Source organism: Trachinotus anak, unplaced genomic scaffold (assembly GCF_046630095.1).
Source record: "Trachinotus anak isolate AG129_WGS33_773 ecotype Australia unplaced genomic scaffold, CSIRO_AGI_Tana_v1 ptg000001l, whole genome shotgun sequence".
Classification (NCBI taxonomy): Eukaryota; Metazoa; Chordata; class Actinopteri; order Carangiformes; family Carangidae; genus Trachinotus; species Trachinotus anak.
Window position 1 is genome coordinate 5,801,866 of NW_027273852.1, and position 14,076 is coordinate 5,815,941.

Genomic DNA, 14,076 nt, shown 5'->3' on the forward strand with positions numbered 1-14,076 from the left:
TGGAACATCTTCTCTGACAAGGGAACACAGCTAATGGAAGAGAGTTTTATATAAGACAGGACTGTTATCAAGCCACAGACGACTGTTAAGAAGTTCCTTTCTGGGTTTTACTAAACAAGGAGCAACCACTGATCTTTATTTTTGAATGAGGATTGCCTTTAGTGACATAAACAACTACAGAAACGGCAAGGCAACAGTGCAGAGAATTTAGATGCTACAGTTGGTGTTGCTGCATAAAAACCTCAAAACTCATCAGTTTACTTAAAATATACCAGTAATTACATGTGTCTATAGCTGCTGAGAATGTTACACATGCCTCTGTGAGGTTATAACACCATTTCAAAGGTAATTGCATACCAGAGGAGGTGTGTTGCACAACCAATGCTAAAGCTTGTTTCATACTTCCTTAAAAGCTGACATTTTTGGAGATGCAAAGTTTTCTCAGCGCTGTGGATGTGGAGTGTAAAATAAGATAAGGTGGCTGTGGAGTGGGAAGATGAGCGATAGGGCTAAAGAAGTCTGTCCTCATCACTGGAACAAGAGAGATAATAAACATTTGTGAGTAAAAACGCACACACGTGCGCACACACACGCGCACACAGACACACAAACACAAACACACCTTAACCTGAAGTGTTAGCCAGCATAGAAAAAAGTCTCTTTTTCTAGGCTCAGCTGAAGAGGGTATTTTTATGTTAATTATCCACTTTCTGCTGCACTGGTTATTCTCTGAATGCTCTGTTAGAATCACTTGTTTCACTCTCAACCACCTGTCACACCGAAAAAGATGAAACGATGAAGAGGGGGATTAGGGGAACGAGTAAGAACAGGGCAGCTGTACTCCCTGACTCTCTTTTTGTCGTTTTGAAGAGAAATCCAGGACTCACCTCAGCTGTTTCCTCTGTCTTGGCACATAGGCCACCCTGTCCACACACTTCTCACATTTACCAAGTGGAGAAGATAATTAGCAAAATCTGCAATTGGCCCCTGATCCAATCTCTGAAGATATCCCTTTTGCTGCTCCACGCAAATAGGAAGGGGACTGAGAGAGCTGCTGCAAGAAAAGCAAAAAAAACGACCTCATCCTCTATTTGAAATGAACCCTTATTAATATTTCAAAATGTTGGATACGCATGTGGCTTTGAAGAAATGAGCAGCCTTTTCCCAGTCATTTGCTTGTGGAAAAGAGGGACCATGATTGGGAGCTATGGCAAAAAAGGGAATTAAACAAGAGAGTGAAAAAATGGCTCAAAATAGAGCTCTCCTTCATACCAAAACAGCTGAACAGCATTTCACCTGCACTGGGGAGAGGCAGGAGAGCATGTAAAGTGGTTAAAAGACCTGGTAGAGGAAGAAAGGCAGGAGAAGGTACTCCTGCTAGTGTCTCTGTCATTACCCCTTCACTTTGCATACTGCCAAGCCTATTACTTAATTTCCCTCGTCACCTTTCACTATGACGGAAGTTTAAGTGAGTTAAAAGCAAACCTGCAGAGGCACGCTGCCTCAGAGAACTGTGATGAAAAAGTCAAATCAAACGATATCAATTTTGAAATATGGACAAAGATACTGCTGGTTGTTGGATGTAATCGGGCAAAAGCTCAAAGGATTCTACCTATAATACATCACACAGATAGTTAGTCACATTTTACATCTCCACGCCCTGTAAACCCACACTGTATATGCACACAGCACAAACTCTCTCTCTCTCTCTCTCACACACACACATATTCACGAATAGAAACCATTTCTCTTCTATCTCACAGATGCAGTACTGTGGCCTAAAAGATTTGTGAGCTCATTTGCAGGCACATTAAACCTCCACTCACTCCAACTTCAGAAAATATCTTAGCCTTTTGACAATTTTTTATTGTGGAAGTGCAAAACTCATTTCGGCATTTGACACTTGGGTATAGATATCAGAGATACATGTATTTTATTTTTGGAGCGGAGCTAGTGTGTGGAAGCAAGGTATGTTTGGAAATTGGATGTGCAAGCATTTCTGGTGCAGGATGTGTAGTGTTGGGAGGATATAGCAAATAAGCATTCCATTTTGCAGTAATGATATCAACCAAAGTATATGTCATCTGTAACAGAAAGTGAGAGAATCTTCTGAGGGGGTTTCTCTGACATAAGTCCAAGCAGCTTAGACTTTGAAAGTAAAGAGACAGAGATATGCACAAAAACTTTTATCAGGCTTTACCTCCCTTTGAGTAGCTCAGTCTCTTCTCACTGATGAAAAAAGTGGTAAAAAATGAAATAAGTGATGTTTTTCTGGGCAAGAAAGAAAAAAAAAACTGTTTAAAGTGTGAAGTCCACATGTATGTACTGTACCGACAGGAAAGGTAAGGGAGCTTTTGGATTGTTTTGTTACAGCATCAGCATTCTGAATTCATATGCGTTAAAAGCCCTCTTTTGCCAAGCAGCCAATAAACGATTAGCAGGGACAATTACTGAGGAAAGGCCTGCCAACCAAATCAGGTAAACAAAAAAAGACCCATTAGCTTGTGGAGAGCACCTCAGCTTCACTGGGGACCTGTTGTGCTGTGCTGCTGGCAGACAAATACAGACGTAATAGGGTGTTTTTCATGGAGCCCCGCATGTAAACGCACTACCTTGACATGTAAACAGCAAATCGAGCTGACATGCTGCTTGTTAATTAGTTGGAATCAAACAACCTTACAAAGAAACACAAGCCTGTGAAAGGGACCTGCAAGTCGTCGAAAGACAAGGCAGAGCTTTGTTAAAAGGTTTCACTTGATGTTTGATGGAAAGTGAATTAAAAATCAGCGTTTCTTTCAACAGATGGTTAAAAATAGACCAAAACATAATGTTTTTTTTTTTTGTTTCCCGCAAATTAATACTTAAGATTGCCCATGTATGCCTAAGGAAAAATGCAACCAGGGTATGGAAGCAGTAGGTTTCTCTGGTTGCATTCACTTAGGTTGGAGAGCTGTTTGTTACCCAGTGGTATTCTGTATACTTGTGCCAAAACTTTCTTGTGGCAAATTGCTGACCTGTATCATTGCATCTGAACCCAAAACATACCCAAACAGGAAGTGCTGTATCCCCACCGGCACTAGCCATGTTCCTAAGCTCAGCTGCCAGCCTGTTCTGGCAGTTGCTTACATCATGACGGACCTCTGGTTGTGCCCTACATTACATCATGTTGATACAGCATATCTGTATGTTTTTGATGATATTGAAAAATCAACCAAACCATGATACTGACTAAGCGTAAGCAGCAGGTAGTAGAAATTTTATAGTTAATGCAAATCTTTTCACAGCAGAGAACATACGGGACCTGTTCTGGTTTAATTTTAGCTGTAACATGCCCTTAAAAATATGTGTTTTGAGTCTGTATTGTTTACTGTGCTGCTGGTACATGTGGTTTTTCATTTACACGCCACCGTCAATGCAAGTCAACGTGGTGAGTGCTATAAGTGGTGAGTGCTATAAGAAGTACTATGTTTCTTGAAGGATATCAATGCTTTTTCTGTCTGGTGAACTCCTGAACCAAGTTTCATGAAGGATATATGTCACTTTTTTCAGTAGATGACTCCAGCAGGCTGGGTTACCTTACAGAAAGTTACCTCACTGAACACCCACCCACTCCCATAACAATCCCAACAAACCCACCTCCCACTTAAACCTCACTGGTGTCGAGGCCCCAGGAGTGCTGCGTGTGTAATGTCACAGCCATATCTTATTCATGTAGATGGAGTGTTTGGGTGGCCCTGCTTGTGACTGGGACACAATCTCTGCTGCCAGTAAACACTAACTTAATGGGCCCGACTGGCTGGGAAGAGCTGCAGCAGCTGGGGGAACATGGCATATATAAGAAATGAACAACAAGGATGTGTCAGACACAAGCAAAAAGCAGCGAGGGGGAAAAAGTGGCAGTGTAGCAAATGTCTTCGACTAGAAAAAGGCTAAGGGGGATGACAATGTGCTGGCGTGAGCTCTTGCAGTTTCCCCCCAGGGTGTAGGTACTGTATGCTGAAATGCTCTGAAATGTTAGTGCTGGCCCACTTTGCCTGTCTGGCACAGTGATACAGACAGAGAGTCATGCTGGATGCTTAACTCCAAAGTGACATACAAATCTATGTCAGAGAAAGTCCTACAAAGAGGTACGCACCTAGCTTCATCCCCTGCGCACACAGGGGTGGAAGCTGAAGATGTAAGGCATCAGCAAGATGAGATCATTCAGATAATCTGATAAATTTAGAAATGGATCCTTTGTCAGGACAATATCTTGACAGTATTTGGGTCATTCTCAAGTCTCAGCTGGCAAGAACCATAAAAACTTTGTTAAGGTATCTAAAACTAGACAAAAGCATGCAGATTATGCATAAAGGACATTAACATGCACAACCCTTCCTACAAGTGGGTCTTTAAAAAAGGTGTCTGAAGTGTGAAGTTTGTGTCCTTATAGGTTCCACAGGGCCTTCATTAGTGCAAACCTGTTGTGGGTAAAGATAGAGGAATAGATCTGGGAAATGAGGACAAGACAGCTGCTTGAGCTGAGAAGCTCAAAAGTCAGCGGAGCAAAGCAGAGTGGACAGTAACTCCCCACACAAATCAGCAGACAAGAAATGTCCATGAAAAGGAAAGGCTTTGACACATACAGTTTTACATCTCCTGAAAAAAACTAGAATTACCGCCTAGAGGTTGTATGCTTCTGCCAACGAGCCAAGTTGCAGGAAATATGGCCACAATCTCCCCTTCCTGAGTTATAGCAGTAAATAATGGCCAGAAGTGTTTTATTTATTATTATTTATATATTATGATGTCACAGTGAAGTTGACCTTTGACCATTTGGATATAAAATATCATCATTTCATTTTGTCCTTATACAGTAGACATTTGTGTTAAATTGTGTCATAATTAGAGCAAAAATGTGTTTTGTGAGGTCACAGTGACCTTGACCTTTGACCACCAAAATCTAATTAGTTCATCTTTGAGTCCAAGTGAATGTTTGTACCAAATGCATAGAAATTCCCTCTAGATGTTACTGAGACATAGCGTTCATGAGAATGAGACAGACAAACGGACAGAGAACCCAAAACCATAATCCCTCTGGCTCTGGCTATCGCAGACGCGGAGGCATGAAAACAAGCCAAAAGAGATTTCCCCTCCTTTTCTTGTTATGACATATTGTGTGAGTTAAAGAAACATACACGAGCATGGCGTACCCTTCTTTGGTGGAGCTTAACAACCAGTGTGACAGCATTTGCTAGCTTGTGTCTCAGCTTGGCATATAACACATTACTGTAGCAGGAGCTGGGACTATACTGATACTGGGATGTTGGTTCCTCATGTCTTCTTCATTTTGCCTGTTGATTATTCCACGAAAGTGCTGTCATCCTTAAGTCTACCCTCGACCTGACAAGTTTTCACAGTCCCAATAAGGACAAAAAACAAAACAAAACAAACTGAGGATGTTTTGAGGGGGTAATGGAAAATTGAATTAAAGTGAATAAAGCCAGATAAATTGGCTTGGTGGCATTTGTTATTTAGAGAGTGTTAATCCAGAGCAATGCTGCCCAAATAAAAGCGAGGGCAGAATGAGCTGTTGCCTTTAAGCTAATGAGATATTGGCCAAATCCTCTTAGCCAAACTATTTTGTGAGGGTTCAGTGAGCGATTGCCTTGCTGGCACTAATATGAATGAAGAACTGTGGTTTTGTTGAGTGCCAGGTGAAAGTGACCCAAGATGAGATGACATATTTAACATGCATGAATAAAGCAATTCAAACCTATAGTTTCTAGCTTGAAGGGAGAATGTAATTGCCTTTGTGAAGAACTAACTTCTTTACTACATTTTATTGTGAATGTCCAGACTATTCTATTCAATGATTAGACTCAGAGGAAAATATGTCATTTCCTTTAAAGTGGAAACGTGAAAGCTTCTTTACTGAGAATCTAGAATAGATACAGGAAGGGACATGCAAACAAAGAGGATACATATTAAGAAAGCAAGAGATCATTAATTCAAATTGAAGATTTTTCAATATTTTATCTAATCTGCTTTTAAACTTATCAAAGTAATTTTGATGTTTATAATAACCATCTGTCACCGCTTTAGGTTTATTCCAATGATTTTATGTTTTGTGTTGAAGTTTCTATTAATACTTATTTTGGCAAAATGATTCAGTTTGACAACTGGGATATTTTCACACGTATATTCGACCAAGACGTCGATATTGTACTTGTTGATACTTGTAATAGTTGTTAATATTTGCTTTTGAAATACTTTTCATGATTTCTTGGCTGCTGATTGCAAACTAAAATGACAGAATTCCAGTTTTTAGACATGAGTCGATGATACATTGAAATATAAACTAAATTTCAACCAAACCAATAGGGTATTGTAACAGAAGTCAACAGAAGCTCCACAGTGGAGTCAGTGGGAGTGTGAAAGAGTGGGGTACCAGCCAATTCTAGATCTGAGATGCAATGCTTAGAATAGACTGACATGTGCAGACTCTGTTCCTTTGCCAAATTACTTTCTTTTTTCTACACACAAGTAGGCTTGACACCTTGGTTTCAAAAGTGAGTTGATTTTTTTACGAAAGATTATACCAATTAAACAAGGGAAATAATCTAGTACATGGCATGGTATAATAAACTGAGGAAGTCTATAGTTTAACTAAATTCAACACAAACCAGTGATAAATGTGTAGAGCAGTGGATAATGAGATTTTGGAAATGCAACAATGGACAAAGCTCTTGGAAAGCAACCATCACCACCACCCGCTCCAGGCAAGAAACCATGTTCAGCGTCAGAGAAAACTTACTTATGGCCCTTTGTGTGAATGTTACTTGCGTACTTAGTTACCTTCCACCACTGCATCATGGATGCAGAAAATAAATTGGAGTATGAAGGGAAGCATTTACCCTTTTTTGTCTCTTGGATGAACTGGGCTCAGTTGCCTACTGAGAAATGATCTATTGTGAATCAAGGTGTCATCTCTCTCTTAAAACTTAAAAGTTTCAGGAGCGCCCTGGTGCCTCACCTGGTAGAGTGCGTACCATTTAGGCTTAGTCCTTACTGCAGTGGCCCAGGTTCAAGTCTGAACCGTGGCCGTCTGTCATCTCCTCTCTCCCTCTCAATGCGGCTATAATAAAGGCAAAAATGCCAGAAAAAAATTACTTGAATAATAATTTAATGTTGTATAATAATATAAAGTAACTAACTCAAATATTTGTATAGTTGTTCCAAAAAGCTGCACTTCAAGCTAGAGTGAAAAGCTAGCCATAATAGAAAGAAGGGAGATGTGATATTGTTTAAAAACTGGGATAATGATGCATATTTTCAGTCAGTTTTGTCCAGGAACCCATTATAGTTCAAACCCTGGCTCCTGCCTCACCTCCACACAGCTGGCCAATCCTAGTGCCAAATGGGTGTGAATGTTGGACTGTCAGCTGTAGGGGGAGGGGGTCTCCAAAGCTATTCAACCATCTGACAAGCACCTCTGAAGGAGCATGCTGGCAGCTTAACTCAAGTGATTTAGCTTGCCGACATTTACTCATAGAATTCCTGGTAATTTCATAAAAGTTTATGAGGCTGTTGCTAATGCAGGGCATGCTCTCATTCAAGTGCTTGTTACATCCATTTACACATTAGATTTGCACGTCTAAGGGTTTAGCTTTTCTTACCTCCATGATACAAGTGTGCTTTATATAACACAATCATGTGTGCTGGTTACTGCATGTGAAGATTTACACACTATCATGCAAGCACAGGGAGCATTTTATTCTCTGAAGGGAACAGACCTATGTGTCTCTGCTCTGTATGCTAATGAATTCTAAGGGCAAAAAACAGGTTGATTTACAAGTTGACCCTTACCCAAATAGCATTACGAACAGATCTGATTTCTTTGCATCAAGGCATCAGCAAAGAGGGGCAATCATATTCATCTGTATCCGTCCTCACTCTGCATTTGCCAGGTCTGACAGAGAAACCGCAGGGGTTGTGTGCTCACTGAATGAAATGTGAATAAATAACAGAGAGAGAGCGAGAGAGAGAGAAAGGAGAGGCAATAGCATTAATTTCTCTCCTTCATTCATATTCACGCGGTGGGGCCATTGCTCTCAGATGTGTGATCTTAAACAGATTTCTTGGCGCTCGCCCCCATCGGCGTATTTTCTTTGTCATGTATCAAAGCCGTCACATATATGAATAAACCCCCAAACCCAACGTCACATCCTGCCTGAGCTGAAGCGATATTCAGGACAGAATCGGGAGGGGGAGAGGGGGTGCAAGGCAGCAGGGACCCCCGGTGCACATTGCCGGGATCGTGGCAGGAGACGACACCATACATCAGTGGGGACATAGGCTGTCAGAGCGTGAATGGGTTTTGTCATGAATGAATAACTACCAGAAATGTGCAGCGAGGGGAAGAAGAGAGCTTTACTTGCCTAAGCCCTTTCATCTCCTGTGATCCACACTTCAGGGTTCGAGTAAAGAGGGAGGGGTCGGAGCAGGAGGGGGCTTGTTGAAATAAACAGATTCCTCAGTGGGAGAAGATGAGGAAGGAGAGCCTCTTCTTCACACTGAAAGGAGGAGAGAACAAGGAAGCAGATAAAGTCTGTAACAGAAGGTGCAGCCAAGCCAATCTGACAGTGTAAATGGAGTGGGTGCTGCCTGTACGAGCACTGTGTTGTATACTCATGTGAACTGTCCCCTCAGGCCTGTGTCGTCTGAATACTTTTTTTTTTAGTGTAGAACTAATTTCCCTCCCAAAGGCAACTTTGTCGCAAGGAATGTGCAATGAGGAAAATGCCCATAGTCTCATATACTCGCTTTCTTACTGTCACAATTTCCCTCCCTGATGGTGAGTTTCTCTACAGTGTGCTAACTATTAGGACCTAAATGGCACCACTGTGTATGCATTTTAAGCATACAGGAACAAAATCTGCCATAAAACTGTAATAGGAATGCTGTTCTCTCTAGCGAGTGATAAAGGAGATAGCTGCAGAAAAAAGGCTGATATATGGGTGTAGCATAAAAAAAGGTGTATGTAGCCCCTCCTATAGGATGAAACAGTCCATACTGTGAGGAGGTGGGTGAGATTCAGAAGGTGAGGGAGCTGGATTGAAGTGGGAAGAGGGGAAGGGGATACTGAGTCTTGCCCACCTTACTGTGTTTGTACTTTACTGGCACTTTCCCAGAATGCTGCCTGCTGTTTTCCCGTCTGCCCTGGCACTGTCTCTCATGGCAGCTGGCATCCCTTCTCCCCGTTCCTCTCTTCCAAGAACAGTGGATCGGAGGGCCAGTGTCAAAGATTAGCTCCCCCTCTCACTTGAATGGTTCTGCTGTCTTGTCACCTTTTGACCTTTTTTCTGTTTTTACCCACATGATATGCTGATTACACGTGTGTGTGTAATGTATCCATATCTGCTGCCACTTCTGTAGCACACCACTCGGGGAACCAGAGGTGGGAAAACCAACATAAAACTATGGAAGTACATAAAACTATACAACTAGATTTACCATTTTTATGCATACTGGACTAATATAAACTGCCCAATATGAAACCATTATGAAAACCATGACTGTATTTTTCATTTTTGCATGAGTTTGCCTAGGTTTGTTTCATTTTGTGTCACTGAGTTTTGTGGTATGTTGTTACCAGATGGAGTGTAGCCGTAGGTCTGTCATGCTCATGTACTGTTTTATCATTGCCCATTCACACTCAAGCACATTGCTCTGTACCGTCCACTGTACCCTTGACTGTACAAGCTGGGGGTGATTCATGAATTTACGGAGACACTGAACAATGAAAAACACTTATTAGGTGTCATGTTCTTCATCGTTCATGATCAAGGTTAAAGGAGGCTTTTAAACATGTGCTGCTGAGTAGGAGTGCGCATGAGTGTCTGTGTGTGTTTGCCGGTCCCCAAAGGCCCAGTGGTTCTCCCTGACTAACTGTGTAATCGATCATGAAAAATGCTGAATAGCTCAGTCTGGACGAGAGAAAGGGAGGCAGCAGTGAACAAGGGACACTGACTGGGATAATGGTGGTGTGTGTGATGGCCTGTGTGGAGGGTCACTGCTGTGAACCCTATCACACTGGAATCTTTTTAAAGATATAATTCTAATTAATATTTGTCAAAATGAAGTATAGTCATGAGTGAGCAGCATACTGAGTATTTTTGAAATCTAAAGCTCTTTGGTCTGAGTTAGACGCCCGAGTTCTTGGTTTTCTTTGTGACTTGTCTGTAGGGCAGCATGATTCTGGATAAAGTGAGAATCCCAATTTTCTTGCTTAGAACCGAATCAGGATTCTGTGTCATGATTGTGTTTCATATAAGTATGTAGTGCATTCATTTACTTTGGACAACAAGAAGGGATCACTCCTGTTTCTATCCTAAATGCAACAGATTCATGAATCTGACACTGAATATAAAAAAAAAAAAAATCTACTACAGTCTCTTGTCTTCTATTACTTGCACAGCCTCTGTAATCTCCTTGTGCCTATGGGAGCTTGACGGGTAGTGATGGCGACGGACTGTATAAGGTTCCCATTATTGATGTCTGTGTGGTCGGGCAGCAGGAATTTTCTGCTGACGTGTTCTTGACCTTTACAGCTTTGTCAGACTGCAGTTTGTGGTGACGTTTAAGGTGATCATATAAATTTGTGGTGTTACCCTGCGTCTACTACTTCTATCACAACACAGTTAGCATTGTATGTGATTTTGCCTTTCATCATCTTGTGTGAATCACACTGTCATTCTCCGATGTCTCTTACTCATTCTCACTGTTTATTTTCCCTACTGCCGTTTTCTGCTGCTCTGCATCATGTGGTGTAAAGCTGCATTGTCACTTGGTGTGGGAGAGAGTAGGAGCACTTGTTTGGTGTGGCTGATGTCCCGAATGAAAACACAGCAGAATCATTGTCATTTAGCAACAAGATCACATCAAGGTATGAATCAAGATTGTGTTTTTAATATGATTAATTATGCAGCCCTACTTGTCTGCCTGCCTTGGCTTTATATATTTTGTCAGCTACACACTATTTAAAGCTTGAAGGAACACCCTGACAATTTGGAATACATGTTTGTTTGCTAGCTTTCCTGAAGTCTGATGAGAACATCAATTTTATCTCCCTGCATGCACAACTGACATGATCGTGTCCTATCCTCTCCTCCTCTCAGTATTTTAAATACAGTTGAATTCACAGCACAACATTTTTCTGTCTCTGTTGTCAGACAATAGAACAAGTATAAAATAGTGACTGAAACATTGCCCATTAAGGCCACATGTTAACTTTCAAGTGATTTCCATGGACATTTGGAAATGTTCACTTTGTTACACTCAATTCTGGTGCAAGTGTTATATTTCTGTTGCCTTTGCCAAAGATGTTCTCTAAGTAAAAGACTTTCCATTAGGATAGGGAGGTAGGTCTACCTGGTTGCCATATGCTGCTTCTCTCAACTGAACTGGCCAGCTGCTGCACACACACTCACTAACACCCTATGCTGGACCACTTAACAGTGATGTCACTATGTGTGTGTGTGTGTGTGTGTGTGTGTGTGTGTGTGTGTGTGTGTGTGTGTGTGTGTGTGTGTGTGTGTGTGTGTGTGTGCGCGTGTGTGTGTGTGTGTATTGCGCACAGTGTAGAAAGCACAAGTTGCAGTTGTTATGTTTCATTGTTGAATAGTGATGAACAATGTGAAATTTCAGCAGCAGTGCTCATAATAACTACTCCCACTTAAAAGTTATCACATTGGTGGGGATTCACTGGTATTACCTGCTTTGTTTCAGAAACAGTAAACACTATTATTACATCAGGACAAAACAGTTTTTAGTGATATTCGGTTAATGTTAAACATTTACATTATTTAAAGCATGTGAACTTAAAGAATTGATCTTGGAACAATGAGATACACTCTTGAATGATGTTATCACCTTAACCAACCAACAAGGTGATACATGAAAAGCAACGAGGATTAAGAAACCCCAACGCACACATGCATGCACGCACACGCACACACTCAAGCTGTGCATCCCTAACTAATCCAGGCTGGATGGGGCCTGTAACACAGCGACTCATCCCTCCTGGTTTACCCCGGTTCGTCTTTTATCTCCCAGGGACTGTTTACTTCCAGTAATTAGGCCATTCATCACCCTAATGGGAACATCCCCCTCCACTAAATAACTTCTCTTTTCTCTGAGCAGGTTTACAATCCTGGCACAGCGTCTTGGGAAGGAGGTGGCACTCCTCCTAGGCATGGTGCCAAAGGGGGGGAGCAGGATGTCCCATCTGTCTACATTTCTTATCAGAAGGCCATTCATTGCCCACAATGCACTGTGGCAGGCTGCAAGGGGAAATGAGGTCTGATAAACAAAAATTCAATGTGTAATTCCAAATATGGAACCTATGCTCTTCATATATAATGATGTGCTATGTGGAGGTAGTTTTGTGATTCATTAGAAGCTGCTTGAATGATCTGATACCAGCAACCTGCATGTCTTTGGAAAACAGCTATATGGGGCGCCTGAAGTGTGTTGAGTCATTGTTGACCTTGAAACTTGACACATGTGGATGAGCCATGAAGTTTTGGGAGACCAACTAACCCATCCCCTTACATAAAACCACAAGTGACCATTAGCTCATGCATCATATTCTCTAGTACCCCTAAAGTGATACAACTAGACCAAAGACCTCCATTTGATAATATCTTGTTCCAAGGTCCCCCATCTGATATGATTTTTGCTTTTAGATGTTTTATTTCAGACACCCATGAACAAAATAATCAAATTCTGTCATTGTGCTACTTTTGGATCAAATTATAGTGAGAATAAATTATTCCCCTCAAGGATCCCTGGGTTCCCAGACCCCACTTTGAAAACCACTGCACTAGAAGAATGATATTATGGTTTGGCAGCATGTGTTTCAATATGGTGTATATGTACTGTATGCATTTGTTCGTCACACAAAACTGACTTGCTGTCAACTTCAAACACAGTATCCAGCCCTAATATATCTATGATCTTGAGTCTGTCATGCTTCCAGAAACTTTTAAAAATGATGTACATGCCTACATCCATTCATAAACAAGCAAGAACCTATGTTAAGTGTATGAACAGATGTTTCATCACATAGCTACACACCTGATGGTGCAGGCCTTTTTTCTCACTGACAGGCTTGATGTCAGTAAGAACAACTTGGGGAAAATCTCATCTCGAGCGGAGGTCAGTAAAACATCATCATTACTCATGATTTTCCCCTTTAGGAAACTGTAACACTTTGCTTCGGAGTGGACAACAGTTATTTTGGTGTGGACAGACACCTCAGACAAAGCCATGGGAAGAGAGGGGGAATGTATTAATGAAACACCGGTGGGACCTGTGCTGATGAAAGATTGGTGAGCTGATGGCTCCGTCAGTACTGCCTTTCCATTCATTACCCTGTCCTGTTGTAGCGGCACAGGCTGAAGTCCATAGCCTTGTCTTGTCCACTGGGGAATGAGTGGACAAGCTGGCCTCGTCATCTACCTCTGATCACCACTCTCCTCTCTGAGGGTGCCATTGTGTCCTGTCCCTCTTCATTAAGATAGGTCTTAATGGACTTTTTTCATTGTGCTCTGTGCTTGCAGAGAGAGACAGAGACTTGGGTGATGTAAAAAGGCACACAAGGCTGTGGATAAATGTGTTCCCCTTCTCTTGTCACCTATACAACAGGTTCAACTAACTAAAAAGAAAATCCCTTTCAATAAAGAAAGGGTGCTCTTTCAATATTTGGTCTCACGGAGCGAGAAATGAAAAGATGTGAGAAAAGGGAGGCAGGGTGTTCCTGTCTTTTCAGGGGACTTTCTATGGAGGGTTGCGATTTTGGCCAGCATACCTACCTTCTTTGCACTGTGAAGCTATTCCTATTTGAGAACTGAGACATAGTAAAATCGTGCCCAACTCCAAACCAGTTCCATATTTTTCAATAAATTATTTTAAGAGCCTGTTTTTTTCTTCTGGATCGTAATTGTGAAAACAGAGAAGTTTCACTCTCACCCCCCCCTTATTTTATTGCTCTCCCCTTCTTTCTTTTTGTCTTGGAGTTTCTTGGAGTCCACC